Source organism: Sinohyriopsis cumingii, chromosome 4 (assembly GCF_028554795.1).
Source record: "Sinohyriopsis cumingii isolate HCF-2022 chromosome 4, ASM2855479v2, whole genome shotgun sequence".
NCBI classification, from domain to species: domain Eukaryota; kingdom Metazoa; phylum Mollusca; class Bivalvia; order Unionida; family Unionidae; genus Sinohyriopsis; species Sinohyriopsis cumingii.
In genome coordinates this window covers 121,208,031-121,226,585 of record NC_142964.1, presented here as the reverse complement: position 1 = coordinate 121,226,585, position 18,555 = coordinate 121,208,031, and the positions used below count along the sequence as shown (strand labels likewise).

Here is an 18,555-nt window from a genome sequence, read left to right as displayed (position 1 = left end):
ATATTTCTTTGTGTACTTGTCCAAATTGTAACCTTGCACGTAATCTAGCTCAAATCAACGAAGCAAAGGTCGCACTTAATTAACATACAAAATCACTTGGGTTAATTTGTTTGCAGAATTTTGATTGGGATTGATAGTGTTATATGTGAATTTATTTGTAGTGCAAAGTAATATATACGGTCAGTGTATCATCTGATAGAAAGGGAAGAATTGAGCATCATTTGAAAATATGTGCATCAAATGTACATGATATAAATATTTCAATATAGTGACAAAAGTAACATGTAGTCGTTGTGGCCGAGCGGTTAAGGCGATGGACTCGAAATCCATTGGGTTTTCCCCGCACAGGTTCGAATCCTGTCAACGACACAATTATTACGTTTTATAAAATCGCACATCTGGTGCGATAACGAAGAATTAATTAGAATCCTGTCATTTTTTCCTTTTATTTATTGGAAGAAAGAAATATTAATTGTTTAAGTTCCAAATGTATGTTAGTACCATGAATATGAAAGACGTATTATTTATTTTGTTTATGATCGGGTCTATTACATCCCAGTGGGGAGAAATGTTTGACTATGGCTTGATTTCACAGACTTCACAATTGTATACCCAATTACCCACAATGCAACTCAGCCACTTTAATTCCCAAACAAACGTTTGTAATAACGACATGTACTCAAGACTGAAATCTGATATACTCTTCGATAAGGATATTTATTTCATCAGTAGTGAAAGGGGCCACCCTAGGGATAATGGGAATTAGCATTACAGACCCCCCTGGGCCACTCTGGGGACTATGTAAATTTAACATGGAGAAAATTGCTGGGCCACTCTAGGGACAAGGGGAATTAACATGGAGAATAGAGTTTGGGCTTGTCTAGGGACAAGGGGAATTGAACATGGGAATAGAGTTTGGGCTTGTTTAGGGACAAGGGGAATTTAACATGGGAGAAAAAAAAACTACTTTAGGGACAAGAGGAATTTAGCATGGGATTTTTTTTTTTTAAAAATTTAAAAAAAGGGTAGGCAATGGAAAGTCAATCTCTTTTCGAGACCTATGAGTGGCCCTGAAAAGGGCCTTTGGGTTTCTTCTGCTTCTAATTTCTTCTATTTCTCCACCAACTTCTTATTTTCTCTCCTACACTCTTTCTCTTCTCTTCTTTCTTTTCTCTCTTTTCTTCCTTTTTTTTCTCTTCTTTCTTCTTCTTCTCCTCCTCTTCTTTCTTCCTCTTCTCATTTTCTTCTTCTTTTTCAATTTTTTCATTCCATGCTCTTATCCTTATCCTTTCCTCTTCATCCTCCTTCTCCTCCTTTATTTCTTTCATCACAGCACTTATCATTTCCTTTACTTTTCTTAAGTTGTTAATCTCCATCTTCACTCGATGGGGGCTATAAGAATAGTGATCTTCATTTAGCCTCACTAGCATTTGTTCCATCATGCCCAAATTGTCCAGTACGTCTTGCAATGTTTGCATTTTATCGAGGTGGTTTGAAGCCATCTTCTCTGTAGAATGGTTTGAACGACGAATACTGTGGGTTCTTATAGTGAAAGCGCCGACGTGATGGAAAACATGCCCCTAAGACATAAAATTGATATTACCTAAATCATAACCAAACAACGCGCGGACGTGAAGGAATACATCCCCCTACTTTCTCATTTCATATAATCTACTATCCACATAAGTGAAGCAACATTTAACAAACCCCAAATCTACTATATACACACTCAAATCATTAAAACAAAATCCATAATTTACTATCCACACAATCGTACGTGAGCGGTTACAAAACCCAAACTATACTCTCCACATACGCTAAGAAACAATAAACAAACCCATAATCTATTATTCACACAAACGTACGTGAGCGCTTACAAACACAAACACACAAACACAAACACAAACACATACCCTCACACTATAAAAAAAGAGTCAGTGTTTATATTCACACTACTCTACATAAACACATTGGCAAATCGATTGTTATTTCTTTTCTAAAGGTTTGGGTAGCCCTGAAAAGGGCTGTTTGTTTTTGAACTCCAGATGCACCTATCTAATGCTGGCACCTTCCTGGCCTGGCACCACACACACATCTTCTACTCCAATCTTTCGAGTTGACTCGTTTGACTGGGAGCGCAGAGGGAGGATGATTAGCTTCATCACCCCAATCCTCTGTCTCTGGTATCTTGTAAGCCATCCTCTCTCCTATTTTCTTTTCCTCCTCTTCCTTTTGTCTTCTCTCCTCCTCTTCTTTCTTTATCCTTGCCTCTTCTACTATGGCCTCCGCGGCCAGTTCATTTACTATGCGCCTGGCATATTCCAGGTGCATCTGGAGTTCTAGCAGTTTCACAATTCTGGTGTTCATTCTGGTGTTGATCAATCAACAAGGGTAGCTAGACTGCCGAGTGATTTTAAATTTATAGTGAAAGCGCGGACGTGATGGAAAACATCCCCCTAAAAACATAAAATTGCTCTTACCTAGATCATGGCCTAACAAACGCGCGGACCTAAAAGAAACACTCACTCACTTTTTTATACTACCCATCACTATTCTAAAAAATTTTCATTAATCACTTCAATATACTATCCACATACGCAAAGCAATCCAATCAAACCCCAAATCTACTCTCCCCACACCTCTAACAGCAAAAAAGACACGATCTTAATCTACTATCCACACCAACGTACGTGAGCAATTACAAACACACAATCCTATACACAAACACATACCCTCTCACTAAAGAGTTAGTGTTTATATTCACACTGCTCTACCTACACACATTGGCAAATTGATTGTTATTTCTTTTCTAGAGTATTGGGGTAGCCCTGAAAAGGGCTGTTTTTTTTTTTTTTTTGTTTGCTATGGCAATCTTTTACTTTCTAAGAATGCGACGTCCTCTGAGGATAGACTTTCTGACGATAGGTCTGCTTCTTCGGAAAGAGAAGAAGAACTCTTTGGTGTCGATACGACAATCGACAAAGCCTCTGTCAGGTTCAGGTTCCTGCTGCTGCTGCTGCTGCTGCTGTTGTTGCTGTTGCTGCTGTCTCTGAAGTCTGTACTTCTCTGTCCATTCTTCTTTCTCCCTGTTAACTTCTTCTCTGAAGAGCTCTTCTCTCAGGTCTTCAGTGACTTTTGGCATTCTCACATTCTCTATCTCTTCTGGCTTCGGTATCAGACTGTGTCTGACCCTATGCAAATTCAAGTAGGCTTCGTTTAGCTTAGCTAGTTTGGAGCACATCTTCGTAGGAGGATGAGTCGACAATGGATGGTTAGACTGGAAACTGCCCCGGTTCTTAAAGTCAAAGCGCGGACGTGAAGGAAAACATCCCTCTACGGTTTTCGAGCCGGAAGTTCAATGAGTGTCATGAGAGGGATAGTAAGAAGTCAAAGAGCATGAATCAACATTCTTATAGCCAAACAAAAGACAAAGGCATTGTTTTCAAAACACAACATTTTTTATTCAAAATCACTTAACACTAACCAACAACTCTAACATTTTTTAACAAAAATTCAACAATATAACATCAAACATTTTTTCAAATCTCAAACATTTTTTTCAATTCACACTTTACTTTAAACAGGGCTGACAACGTTGTGAATGAAATTGTGATTTCCACTGTTGGAAGTCATTAGGCCATTGATGGACACTACGTTTCCTAGCTTGAGACAAAATATAAGCATAATGGTCACAAAACCATCGATCTACTTTCACATCGTTTCTTGAAGAAGAACGAGGATCAAAATGAGTTACTAAATGTGACTGGGAGCGCAGAGGGACTTAAACAATTAATATTTCTTTCTTCCAATAAATAAAAGGAAAAAATGACAGGATTCTAATTAATTCTTCGTTATCGCACCAGATGTGCGATTTTATAAAACGTAATAATTGTGTCGTTGACAGGATTCGAACCTGTGCGGGGAAAACCCAATGGATTTCGAGTCCATCGAAAGGTCGGGTACACAAGGTCTTGCCATCGCGACTGACTTCAATCTTGGACACATTGTAATGTTGAAACTCAAAAGGATTTTCATGGTAGGCTCCGTTGAAGGCTGAATTCTTGACGATACCAACAATCAAACGCTTGGGTAACTGTCCTTGGAACAGATGATCTTCGATCATGGATCGCAGGAATGGTGAAGGTTTTCACTTCCACGCGTCGGATCGGATACTTGGCGGTCGTTCTGCTCAACGTCTGACTGACGTCGTTTCCCACTTTAGGTAACACTTCCACACGACGCACGTAGAGTCTGGCTTCTTGGATGATGGTTTTGTAAGTGGAACCATCAGCAGCCATCAAATGGAAAGCGGCACTGCTGCGATTCAGTCTCAAGCGGATATCCACCCAGTTCAGCAAATACTTTTCTTGTAACCACATGACTAGATGCAAGCGATCCATCAGTTCTAAACTACGACTTAGATGAATTTTCGCTCGTCGTTCTACAAATCCCGTTGTATTTTGAGCATCCCCAGCAACTGTAAGGGTGCTGAACTTAGTCGCTTTGTCAGGTTTCCATACCACGCAAGCATCCAGATGAGTGTTCTTGGCTTCTTTTCCGTACGTCAAGAGATTTTCCAGGTACGCTCGGTAAGGGTAAGTATCCATGCTGCTGCTGACCAGTTTGTTATTCAAGTACAAGTCCACTCCACTGAACAAGGAATGCATGAAATTATTGACGGGAGCTACTACATCATCATTGTCTATGTTAGCGTTGGGTGGTTCGATCACTTTCACTTTCAAATGCAGGTAACTGCTATTCGGATCGATGTAATCTTCGGGCTGTCCTTTGATTTCAAACTGAATGGGAGCTGAGGCTGTCAATGAGGAGACGGGGTGAAATTCCACCCACTGGGATTCTTGCATCGTCATCATGGTGGTGGGCATGGCAAACAGATCCAGTTCCGACTTGGAACAAGCGCAAGATTCTCGGTGCATCATTTTCTTCTGTGTCTCAATAATCGAAAACGTCTAAGTCTCGAACGGTTTTTCTTTTCTTTGCCTTTCTCGCTTTAGAAGTGTGAAGTCTGGTGAAAGGGTGTTTTCTTCGTCGTCTCTTTCTGCCTTGTCCTTGCTGAATGCCTGACTCGGTAGCGTGCAGGGCATTTATAGGTGTTTCTCGGCGGCCCAAAAGGTCTTTGCCCGTTTGCAGCAAGACATTTTTGCCTGCCCTCATGAAGGCTTCTTTAGGGTTTTGTTTGTCGATGATGACATTTTGGAGAAATTCTTTGCCTTGCGTCAGTGCCGCATCTTTCAAGGCGTGCAATCCGCGTGTCACCATCGGTTTCAACACCGGGGCCACCGAACGAAAGGCCGATTTTAACATATCTCCTAAACCGTGTCCTCGCTGTCGAGCAACCCCTCGGTACACTGGATACATGACTTACGAGTCGTGAGAGAACCGTTTTCGAAAATGGAGTTTCACCGTGACTTTTCCTTTGGTGAATGAAATATTTTGTCCCAGATCTCCTTTTATAGCAATGTTGACCGTGTCCAAATACGACTTGCTGACAGGCAAATAGTGAGGATGTACAAATTCGCGGTGGACGTGATAAGTGTTTCCACCTTCCTCGTCAGCATTCGTGGCAGAATCTACTTTGAAAGGAATGACACGAAGTAACGGTACGGAGGTGTGCCCCACCACGTTGTACTCCACCACATCGGAATACACGAACATCAAATTCAGTCCATGGTTCAGTTCTACCGGGGCACGAAATAACTTGCTAAAAGACTCGTTGTCGTAAATGATTGGTAATTCCTTTTTCTTGAGCATGGCCATTTCAGGACAAAATAAAATGGATACGATTTTACTCCCGTCAAATTTCATCGAGAAGCGACGAGCTGCTTTGTGGTATTCCATGGTGACACTTTTTCTGACACTCTCCAAAGCTTTAAGAAACACGCCATTAAACCTGGTGGCTATGGTGCTGACCAAATGTTGACCACTAAAATAATAGCCTGGAGGAATGAACAAGTGATAGGTGGTGTACATTTGATTTTTTGTGGAAGGGGTTTTCTTGTCATATTTGCCATAGGTATCCAAGTACTGTTGCAATGGTTCGTCATGAACTTCCACATCAAAAAAATTTTGATTGGGATGGACATTGAGGACTTGGGTCGGGTGAATGATTTCTACTAAAGCCACTTCCCAATGGGCTTCGTGATCTAATGGGATGGCCTGAGGTAATTTGGCCGTGTAACAGCACAACGTGTTGTTGGGAAACACCTCCATGGAACTGTCACTGGGTAAGGTTAAGTAAAATTGGTTTTGGTGACTCATAATTCCAGAGTTCTGTGGCTGTCCGAGGGGTTACTGGACGTCAGAGGCGTGTCTCCGCCTAAAATGGGGTCGTTGTTGTTGTTATTGGAGTGGTGACTGACACTGGCACTGGACACAAGGTTCCCGTGGTTCCCGTTCGAGGAGAATTTCAGGGAGGGATTGGGAAGCAGGTAACCGATGCAACTGTTCAATAAAATGGTCCACAATTGTTTGTCTCCTTGTTGCAAACTCAAATTGGCAATGGCTGCCCCGATGACACAATACACCACGAAGATTTGGCAGAAAAAGACGATTTGCGTTTTAGGCACACGTTCTCCGCACCACACCCACAAGGGTTGTTTTTGTAAATCTTGCAGAGAAGAACTAGGTGAAGGAGTGGTCGACGTAGCTGCGTCTGTGTGAAAGGGCATGATGTTCACTTTTTTTTTTATAGTCGATGACTTGCGAAGCGTCGATCCAAGAATCAAAACTGGGTGGATATCCTTTCCAACGTACTTTGACTTCTTTGACACGTCGTTTGCCTACTTTACGGGTTCAGCGTTCGAGAAAGCTTTCGATGTCGTACACGTCGTCTTCTTTTTTGGTGACACGTTGTAACTCGGGCAAATAAAACGTTCCTTTGAGCACTTTTCCGTTCATGTCTTCCAATTTATAGACGGCAGGATGACGACCATGCACTCGTCCAGTGACACGAAACAATTCGGTCGTCCAGTTAGGTAAGTAACCTTTGTCGAAAGTGCGTTTGGTTTTGCCAATGCGCACCCAATCTCCTACGGTCAACTCTCCACTTTTCTTGGGGACAGCCCTCGTCGGGGACGTACCAAACAGGCGCTCAAACACCAACACTTCGTTCTCGGGAGTCACTTCTTGCGGGGCACGTCCGATGCTTCGATGGTAAGATTGGTTGTACGCTTGCACCAGGTGCGGTAAGATGTCGATGTACTTCAGAGTGTGGTGATACGTAAAATATTTCCACACGCGTTCTTTCAAAGTGCGTTGAAAACGTTCCACGATGCTGGCTTTGGTTTCGGGATTCTCGGTGGTAAAAAAATGAATATCACGTTTCTTTAATTCTTTTTGGAAAGCTTGGTTCAGAAATTCGGTACCTTTGTCCGTTTGCCATCGAAGAGGGCGACGACCGCTTTGTTTCAACACTCGTTGCATGGCTCGCACTAACTCGCTGCTGGATTTGGAAGTCAAGGGCACGACCCAGGCAAATTTGGAAAAGACGTCGATGACACAAAACAAATATTTGTAGCCACGATTGCAGCTGGCCAAATGAGAGACATCAGCTAAATCGGCTTGCCATTGATGATCGATGCCTTCCACTCGGGTGCGACTTCTGGTAAACTTGCGTCGAATGGGTTTGTGTAAAGTGTAAGTAGCTTGTTCTTGTAACCATCGTTGCACTTGAGGTAAACGGAGACTTTTCAGTCGCATTTTGGCAGCACGATACAATTTTTGAACTCCTGCGTAACCTGCAGGATGGGAGGGATCGTAGTAAATGCTGGCTAAGACTTTTTCCATTTTTTGTGTTTGTTTGTGTGTTAATAAGTCACCCACTCTTCGGTGATGCTACTTTGGGTGGGACGAAAGGGTGGTTTAGAAACGGATTTACGTGTCCGATCTGCTACGGGAGTAGAAGTCGAAGGTAGTGGTGGTGGAGGTGGCAATGGAATGGCTTTGGTCTTCTTTTCTTTTTTCACTTCTGGTTTCCCTTCTTTCTTTTTCACTTCTGTCGAAGGAGGAGTGGACATCATCTTTTTAACCCAAGCTTTCATTTCTTCTCGTTGGGGTGTGGGGGACGGGGTCAACAAGGATGCTGAAATCTTACTTGAAATAGGAGCTGCTGACGGTGTTTGAAACACTTCTCGCATCTCTTCTTCCTCAGGTCTTCGTGGCGTAGCATCTCTGGTGACCCCTGGGGATGGTAGTAGTGGTGGTGGTAGTGATGATGGTGCTGAACTTTTCATTAAGGTCTTAAAATCTTTCAGAGTGGGTAGAGCTGTTTCGTCTAAAGCTTTCTGGTGAAAGAGTTGCAGTCGTTGCAAGAGTTGACCGTACTTTTGCGATTTTTCTGTTTCGGACAAATCTTGGCGATCCATCAAGGACTGCAATTCGTGTTGTAACTGGGACATCTCGCTCAAATGGGGATTGGGAGGTAAATGCGGGGTGCGTTGTTCTTGCCAACGATGGTATTCCATCCATCGTTTGTAAGGCACTAAAGCCGGTTTTCGTCCTTCCATGGGGTTGTCAGGGGTCGATTCTGAGATCTTGGGACTTCCGAGGGCCTTTTTATCTTGCTCCCACGAGTCCTCCCAACATGGTTCCCAAGACTCCTTTCCGTAAGGGGCCTAACAAGAGGGGTAAAATACCTCCACGTTAGACCAACATCTTCTTCTTTTGACGAATGGGAATTTTCTTTTGAACCATTTGGCGAAGAACGTGACGATGTTTGCCTAAACATTGTTTCTGATGTTTGGACAAAGGGATCGTGCCTTTCAAGACGTTCAAATAACATTCGCACACGGTATCGATGACCTCTTTGGAGGCTGATTGAATGAGTTTTTTTCGTAGGGGTGGAGAAGCTTTGGACAAGACAGATAACATGTCCCCATGTTTGACTAAACGAGGAGGCAGTCCTTTCCTTTTCTTTCCTTGGGGTTGTTTAGAAGAGGGATGTTTTCTGGAGGGTGACATCTTCAGGAGCACCAATACACTGATACCCTACTTGGTCACAGGCCTTTTTTATACTGGAACGCGTCGCCACTGATTGTCTTTACGTCGTATCAACTTCAGGACAGGCATGACACGTGGTGCAAGGGTACGCAACGGACTAAATCGAGCCAGTTCTTGCTTGGACAAATCCAGCAAACTTTGTAACATGCCCGATCTTTCTTGGACTTTGATTTTGGGAGAAGGTACTTTGTGAGCAGCAGCCATTGTCACTAAATTGGAGGGTCCTGCCACTGGGGAAGTTCTTTTTGGGGTCATCAACGGAGAAGTTCTTGGTGTGATCAACGTCTCCAAGTACTCTTCAGTTCTTGGTGTCATCAACGGAGAAGTGGATGAACGTGAGGCTGCCGGAGACGCAGTCACCGCCGTGGCAGGTCGTGGTTTGCAAGTGTAAGGTTGCGTCCTGGCCGAAGTGCCTCTCTTGCGACTAGTTTTCTTCTGTGGGCTTTTCTTTTTCTGGGGACTTTTTCTCTGTTTCTTTATCTGGGGGCTTCTTTTCTTTTTCCGGCGTGGTGTCTGGTAAGAGGAGGGTCCCGCCACTGGAGAAGTTCTCCTTGGGGACCTGGTCTTTTTCTTCTTCTTGGAGCTTCGTTTGACTTTTTTCTTGGGGAGAAGTTTGGGGGCATTAGGATCCCATCTTAAGAGAGAACGAATGATGACCCCTCCTAGAGTACCGCTCCCTCCAGGTTTCAAAATGATTTGTTTTTTGGTTTGAGTGTCGATGCGTGGATCGGCCAGTTGGGTCAAAGCGACTTTGTTTCGATCAAAAAAGCGTTTGGTTTGACGAGGAATCTGAATGATTGCTTGGAGTAATTGACGTGCCGTCACCGTGAACCATCGTAAGACTTCTTTGAGACTAGCTTCTAAGACACGAGCTCGTATTTGTGGCACGAATCAATTTCACGGGAAGATGCGACTGAAGGGACGTCATGTTGACGGTGTGTGAGACAGACGAAAAGGGTCTGAGGTTTTTATAGATTTTTTTGTGGAGTGAAATTAAGTCGAGGACGGAGACGTGTACAGCACAGGTCCTCCGTCTTGGCACCAGTGGTGAAACAAGTGGGTACGAAATCGCAAATCCTCGGGGGTCGTAGGTTTCAAATCGACAAGTAAATAGGCGTGTGGAGTTTGAGTGGCATCGTCGTACGCCTGAGTCAGCCAAGGCGTTCCTAACTGTTTGGCTAAGACTTGCACTTGCGATTTATCTCGAGGGCTTTTAAACAAGACCACGTAATGCGCATTGAGACTGATGGTGCGATGGGCTTTACTTTGTTGAAACAAATTTTGGGTGATGTAAACGACACTGGCATTACGGTGATGCCCTTTGCGCGTGAACCACAGTTTAATTTCTTCTTCGTCTTCTCCTAACATGTCGTCAAAAATGACCAAATGGGTTTGACGGGAGTCAGAGACGATGCCGTCGTCTTCTTTAGGAATGCCTTCCACAAACACGATGGAATCGCCTTGACTTTCTCGCAAGAGGCTGTACGATGATTGCCACTCTTTGTAACACCACACGATCCGCTGAGGTGGTCGATCGATCAAATGATGTTTATGTTCGATCAAACGTTTGACGAATTCGGTTTTGCCTGAACCGCTAGGTCCAGCAATGAGCATGTTAAAGGGATGGCGAAGATACAAAGCCTCCCAACTGGCACGATCTAAGTGTTCGTCGATGACTTTGACAGTAGAGGAAGAGGGAGCAGAGATAGCAGAGGTAGCCATAGTGTGAGGAATGTCACTTGTGACACGAAAACAAGCAAGACAAGAGTTTATATACTTTTTTCAGTACACGTTTATTGAATGTTTTAAACATGAATACAAAAGACAAAAATACATAAAAGCCAAAGGCTTAAGTACAAGGATAAAAGGCACATGATAACCATCAACGTGGAATAAACACAAGTGTCTGTACAACATGTTTTGGGTAATGTTCTGACCAGTTCTATAGAGGGTAAGGTCAGACAAGTGTCCTCCCGAAAGGGTCTTTCAGGCCTGTCCACGACAGTCCTGTCCTGGGTGACGGGTTCTTCTAGCACCGTCACTAACACAGGTTGAAAAGTAACTTTTTTCTTTGGACGTTCAAAGGAAGGATCACAACTCTCGAGCATACTGGGCCACTTCTTGGGTCGAAGCCTCAAAATCCCAATTGTTCCAGTCACCGACATCTGTCCAGTGGGTGTGTAAGTCACAAGCTACACACACATCGTCATACACGTCTTGGGTAGCTAAAAGTTGACGAATCTTTTTTTCCCGTAGAGGTCGAGAAGTATCCAAATGAAAACGTAAGGCTTTGGGCAAAAGGAGTCTCTCGTGAACATTTAAAGGCACCACTTTCATGTTGAATGGGGTGGTAAATACTGTTCGTAAAGAGTCCACAAAGAATCGGCTGGTAAACGAAATCCCAGAAAACAAGTCACTAAGACACACACCACTTGTCGATCCAAATTGAATGGATACAGTTCTTATAATAATTGATGGTAATGATCCACGGTTTGAATATGGTCATTGAGTTCCTTCCACGGAATCTGTTGGATTACATACGACATAAGTCGTGGCATGGCAGCCTGTTTTTATAGTCTCTTTGTTTCGGAAACAATACACGTACTTTCTAGCCAGACATCTTCGTTTTCCAGTGGGGAATCTAAATGTTGCATACTGTAACCGAAACGTCAGAGTTTGTTTAGATGTTTCCTCTTTCGCTAAGTAGATTCCACGTAAAATATGTCGGTAATCCTTTTCCTTGTCTTCCTCAATGTGTTGTACTAGGTGAATCTCGAAGTAACCAAAATGATCAACACGTGGATCATCGAGGGCCTGGAAGTATTGAACAAGGTCTGACCACTGAAACAATTTCTGACGAATCAGTTCTCTTATACCATTCAGGTACTAGTGGTTAAAGATCTGGTGACGTAACGGATGCAATTGTTCTTTACGTTTCACTTGTATTTTGACCAGCTCTCGGTAAATGCGTTCTCTCAACTCCACAGGCAAAGCACGAATGTTTTCTTGTAAAGTATCCATGAATAAGTCAGTCCGTACAATTCACAATCTTCTCCTAGAGCAAAAGTAATCCACATAGTGAGTAATTTCTGGCCACTGCCATGCAGGGTAACGTCCAAGAATGTCACTGAACTCTTTTGATGTAAACGGTCTATAGTAATACAATAGGACGAATGCACACTTGACCCAAAGAAATCTAACACACTGGTTGACTTTTTTCACTTTCCTCTTGTGAATTTCTTGACACAAAAGTTCTACAGTCACCCATTGAGATTTCACTCTGGCAAGTCCCTGCCAAACTTCCTTGTAAATCTTCTCTTGCAGTTCTTTAGGTAATGATTCAATATCGTTTTTGAAATGAAGTTTAAATACTGGTCTCGTTGATGTCCAACATTTGACTCCTAGCCAAACTGGTTTCTTCCTCGTCAACGACATGGTAAGTTACTTTAATGTCTCGGTCCCACTAAGGGTAAGTAATGAAAATTCGGTGACCATCGAGCATGTTCTAGGTAGGCCGAATCTTGTGGTTCCCAGTGGTGAAGTGACACACCGCAACTGAAGCACTTGACTTTATCTCCTTCGCCCAAGTAGAAAAATCCGGTTCTGGCTAATTCTTCGGGGTTCGGTCCTCCCAGATACTTAGGCCATTTTCCTTTGAACGATTGAAGACGATTTTCAAAGTCGCAGTATTCCGACAAACGCACAAGAAACGAATATTCGTCTTTCACAGGTTCGTTTCGATGAGGGTTGGGTGACATGGGCAGGAGTTTGCTCAGGGCTGGATGACATCTGTAGGGGGGTAGACGTGAAGGTGAACATTCCCCTTTAAAACGAAACCCAGTAAAATGTCCAAGAGGACGAGTGGCATTGCTTTCGCATCCCTCAGATTTGACACGCACAGCATCACTTTCCATGATAGGGGTCGTGAGAACAAAGTTCCCACGATGCTTTACGGCATCGCTAAGGTCACAACGTACAGCATCGTACCCAACGCAAGGCTCACAATCGCATTCCACTTCCGAAGCCCCACACTTGAATTGTGCCTGTCTAAACTTGTTTTGTGTTTCTCTGAAAGTATTCATCTTGTTCGCTCGGTCTTGGTAGTCCCAATGAACTATCGATCTTGACCATAGCCCCTTTTTATACTAGTCGCAATGCAGTCTCCAGCTTGTACATCTTTTCTTTTTTATGTTTTTTATGTCTTGTTTTGGAAGGTACCGTCTCTAAGGTACCGTCATCATTGTACCGTAGTGTCATGGGTGGAAAGGCCATAGAAAGGTAAGGGCAGTGCGGAGACCATCGAGTATGTTCCAGAATAGCTGAATCTTTATAGATACATAGATCCATTCGTAACTTCAGGCCACAAGCGAAACACTGTACTTCATATCCCAATCCTGACTCAGGTCCCATGTAGACAAATCCTGTTCTAGCTAAAACATGCGAAGAAGGTAATCCTTCCCTATCCGTAGGCCATTTCTGAAACGTGTCCAATCGACGGGCACAATCACAATAGTCAGGTAAGAAGACTGGAAAATGGTAGGGTTTGAACTTGGAGTTTTCATCGGGTTTCTCACTCGATTCTTGCTGTGGCGAAGTCATCCTTCTAGTGGGTGACTATCCTCTTACAACCAATGTTTTATACCAACGTGTCCATACGATAAAGTAAAGTGGTTGGGTAGTCGCACTCGCTTGTGGTACACGATTTGATAGACTTTTTCCAAGGGTCGACTGACGATGTGGTGAGTGGGTAAACGTACAATCTTGTTCGGTTGATAGGTGGTCACTTTAAAGTGTTCATCCTCTCCCGATTGCAAGGCTTCTTTCAGTACCCCAAAGTTGACCACTCGACTGGTACGATAATTAAGAGTCAATCCTTTCACTTTACACTTCGTGTGCACTTCTCCTTGTGGGTCCCGGTATTCGTAGCCGTAATTTTTTGGACCGCCACTGACGAAACTTAGAATCTTGTCGTCGGGATGCTCGTCTGTCCAGGCTCCTAAACGGTCTCCTTCGATGTCAGGGTGCTGTTGACTCGGGTGATGGATGTAGATGCAACTGTCCGTGTCAAGTACAGGACGCGTTCCCCTAACAGTTCTAAAGCTTCGTACAATTTTAAGCGAGCATGGGCTGTCACGTAAGCCGCAATGATGACATTTCCAAAAGGATCGTCTTGTACAAAGTCCAGATCTTCTTCGTAATTGACCAAGATCAAATCCTCACGAACGACGTCCACGTGTTTCATGTATTTGGTTTTGTCGTGAATCATCTGAAAGTAGCGGGAAGGTTCGGTCAAATATTCCGTCTTGGGTAAACACGGACGTTGTGCCATTTTTCCCCACAAGCAATTTAACATCACTTTGGCAAACGATTGCCTGCCTTCGTTTTTCTCGATGTGGTTTAAACGGATGCCTTCTTGTTCATAGTATTTCTCTTTGAATTTTATTTGGTCTTCGGGAGTGTGACACCAGGAAGGATAGCCGCTGGCTTCTTGCTTCAGTTTCAAAAAGGCATCCGCGTAGTCGGCGAAAATGCCTTTCTGCGTGGAGTCACCCTTGTGGTATTGTTGTGTTTTGGGAAAGTGACAAATTTCGTACACTTCTAACAGCTGGTATCCCATGTCCAGAGCTTTGAAGAATTCCACGCTGACCCACGTCCCCGTCAAGGCCCGTTCTTCCTGGGTGTGATGGCAAGTCTGGTCTTGGTTGCACGTTTCGGCACAAGTACGGCACAAAGGAAACATCAGTTTGCCTTGGCAATGGTGAGGTAACACGGGATGGTACAAGTCCGTGGGCGGCAAAACTTTACACTTGATCAGACCTTCGTATTGTCGAATGTTTCTCAGGTCGATCTGTTCCGTCAGCAATTGTGGGTGCCCTACATGAAAGCGACAATATTTGCACACGTAGGGATACAGCGAACACACGTCCAAGTATTTGATTTCTTCTCCTTTCTCTTCGTCGGTTTGGTACAGCAAAAAGGTGGCATTGGTCCTTCCTCCGTACAAACTATCCCTCGGGTTCAGGGGGTCCATCAGCTTGTAACTTTCCACGAGGCGTTTAAACTCGAGATCGGTTTTCAAACGGTGATCGTACTCGTGTTCCCACATTTCCACCACTTGGTATCCTTCCTGTTCTAACTTTAGGCGTCGCTGACAAGTGGCCTGGTACAGGTCTTCCATGGTTCGTTGTAAAAACTGATTTTTAGTGCTACGATCAGGGTAACAGACGGGACATCCGTGAAATAAGCAACCGTTAAACTTGTACACGATCTTGGGGTTTTCTAAGTCCCAGCCATCGACCGAATACGTTCCGATAGTCTTTTCACCTCCGTTGCGGGCATGCTGAATCCATTTGTCTTCCTTGTCGCACAAGTAATGTAACCAACGTAGGGCTTTGACCGAGTATTGACGTTTGACATAGTTGGTCGATTGAGGGCTGATGACAGCCACGGTGTTTTCAGGCATGAATCATTGTCTGTACACTAAGGAAAACGCTTTGGCAATGGTGCAAGCTTCTTTCAAAGGATCGACCCCTCCGTGTTCCATGAACGGTTCTCGAAATTTTCCACAGCAACGTCGTAAAATGTCCACGTCGGAACGACAATACTTTAACATTTCTTCCTGAAAGTCGAAAGGGTCCGAGGCGTGAGCCTGGTACCAAGCGTCGAAACCTTCTCGTTGTTCGGTACGCCTGTTGTCTGGGTCGTAATAGTGAGCCTCAGGTAAATGGGGTAGAACGGCGTGTTGATTGGCTTCCGTATTGAAAAAGTGTGGAAAGTACCCTTTAGCCATTTCTGTCATTCCAAACGTTTTAGGCATTCGGCTCAAAGGCATGGCCAAGTAACTCATCGAATCTTTAAACTGTACTTGTCCCACTTGCATGAAAATGATTTTGGCTCCGTTCAAAGTCACTTTAGGACGCTCGGTGCCTTGTTCCGTATAGTATCTCAAAAGAAACTGTCCATCGTATCCGGAGAAATTGTGAGCCATCACCGTGGCATGACGATGACAATCTCCGTAACGTTCGATGTCCTCTTGGCTCCACGTCTTGTCGATGGGGTCTAAGACCCATTGGGCAAAATCGGCTAACGTGTTCGGTCCTCGAAAGATTTTTTCACGCCCTCCGGGAATCTTACTGCAGTGAGGGCAATGACTGAAGATAGGTTCCTGAATGCACTTCTCGCACGCTCGATGAGCCACGCAGAAATTAGGAATGTGAATACCGGTCTCTTGCATGCATTCGAAATAAAAAAAAGATGAAATTGCCTTTCTTCTTGTGACTGTCCTCTTTCTCTGGTGGGGGTTGGTATTTTTGCACGTAGCATTGGTGTTCCAAGTCCACGATGTGGTGACAAATGTGACATTTTTTCTTTCCTGAACATACGTGTGCCTTGGCATTATTGGTACGTATGCCTTGTCCACACGTAGGGCACAATCTCAGCAGTTGACAAGCACATTTCTGCTGTGAACCTTGCGTCTTCAAATGTTGTTGGTAACAGGTAGGGCTGACAAACGTGCGCAGACAAGTTGAACAAGGCACTGGTCCTTCGCTCAGACAGGGTTGAGAGGCCAAACATCCTGAGCATTTCAATCCACAATGCTTGTGTTGCTCTCGATTGTTATAACCATGGTCACATTTCTCACAGTAATATCTGTATACCAGGAATCCAGTGATACTGGTAATGGTATCGAAATGGTCATCGTGATAATAGACATGAATGTATTTTCCATCCTTAAAGTGTTTCCCTCGAAACAACAGAGGCCCGCGCATTTCTTGAGGGTACACTTTGAAGGTGTAGCGTAGAGCTAGGACATCTTGCAATTTTTGCATCTCAGGAATGCCACAGGGTGTGTCTTTGGACAGTCCGGCTTGTTGCAACAGGAGTTCTGCTTCACTTCGTTGTTTTGCTCGGTCCAATTTTCGAATATTTTCCCAGGCTCTTTTCCATTCTATCGTGTCGTTCTTGTTGGCATAGGTTCGTCCCACCACGATAGCCCTGGCTAAACACGTCTGGTCTTGAGGGTTGTTAATTCGGACGAGACCTGTTTTGGTGTTGCGAAGCTCGTTCACCAATAACATCTTTTTGCGTCCAGTCCCTTGAGGAGGAGAAACGTGGGTCATGTCCAGTGTGGCTTTTCCATCGGTGATGTCAAACTGGTCATTAGATTGTTGCACGTGTTGAATTTTGTCCATGACTTTGGAAGTGGTCAATTCTGCAGGGGTGCTAAACTCGATCCAAACAGGGGATTTCAAACCGTCGTGTTGTATGGAAAGTTTCAAGCAATCGTCTTCTTTGGGTTGACATTGTCGCTTGAGTGTGGTGAGCAAAGAATCCCACACTCCGGTGATGAACCCTTCTGCTTTCTCTAACGGTACTTCAGCCTTGAAATCTTTAAACTTCACCGTGTATTTGTAAGCCGTGGTTCTAAATTTTCTAGAGGAGCGCTTTTCCGTCTCTCGAATGGAATATTTTTTTTCAGGGTTGACTAAGGGTGGTGAACTTTGTTTAGAGGGTTTGGATTCTAGTTCACTCATGTCCTCTTCAAAATCACTGGCATGAATTTGTGCAGACCAGCGTATATAAAAGGGTGTGTGTCTTGTCCTTTCACTATTCATTTCACTCTAAAACCGAGCACAACGATGGAAGAGACTACCCAGATGGAACGTTTCATCAGAGCTTTGCGAGGGGTCATTAGAAAATTCTCTTCAGACCAGCCGACGGACTACTCTCCTTCCTTTCGAGATAAAAGTCAAGATACTTGCTATATCTGTCAGAAGAAAGGGCATTGGTCTTCACAGTGTCCAGACCATCAAAAAAGAAAAAAAGGGGCTAGAAAAGACAAAAGTCAAGATACCTGTTATTATTGTCAAGAAAAAGGACATTGGTCTCCAGATTGCCCAAAAAAGAAACAAGAGGAGTCAGAAGAAAAGAGGGATTCTTCAGAAGAAGAGAGGGATTCTTCAGAGGAAGAGAGGGATTCTTCAGAGGAAGAAAGCAGCCAGGTAAAGAAATAGAAACAGGAGAAGAAAAGAAGAAGGAAAGAAAGTGAGGAGGAAGAGGAGGAAAAACTGTGACGGTGAAGAAATTTAAAAAACAGAGAGACTAAACAATGAGACAGAAGGAGTGTAAGATCTTTTTAAAGTGCTCTGTTGTGAATTGTGAACTGGATTGTAACTATTGATAAAAGAATACATTAATTATATAAGGTAAGTGTCCATGAGTTTTGATTTTAAAATAAGAACGTACACTCACGCACTCATATACACGTACTATAGGGGTAAAATGGTCTTTTTTTGAGTTATTGGCAATTGAAATTGTATTTCTTTTCGAGAGACGTGTGTGGCCCTGAAAAGGGCCTTTGGTTTGTTTTGGTGTAGGGTGAGTTTAAGCAATCAACTTTAACTGTCCTAAGCCTTTGCGACGGCCGAGGCCTACTTCTGGACTGCGTACTGTTGATGATGATGATTTGGTTGAAATCACTAAAGGTGGTACGGTAGGCTTAGTCACAGGGTTGACGTGTTTAGCTCGGAAAGGTCG

At 43.8% G+C, this 18,555-nt stretch overlaps 1 non-coding gene across 1 annotated transcript; it reads left to right on the top strand.

The window, feature by feature from the left end:
- The first annotated feature begins 287 nt into the window (after positions 1–287).
- Positions 288–369, top strand: Trnas-cga (transfer RNA serine (anticodon CGA)). The gene has a single exon. It is a non-coding gene; the product is annotated as a tRNA-Ser (tRNA).
- The last annotated feature ends 18,186 nt before the right edge of the window (positions 370–18,555 follow it).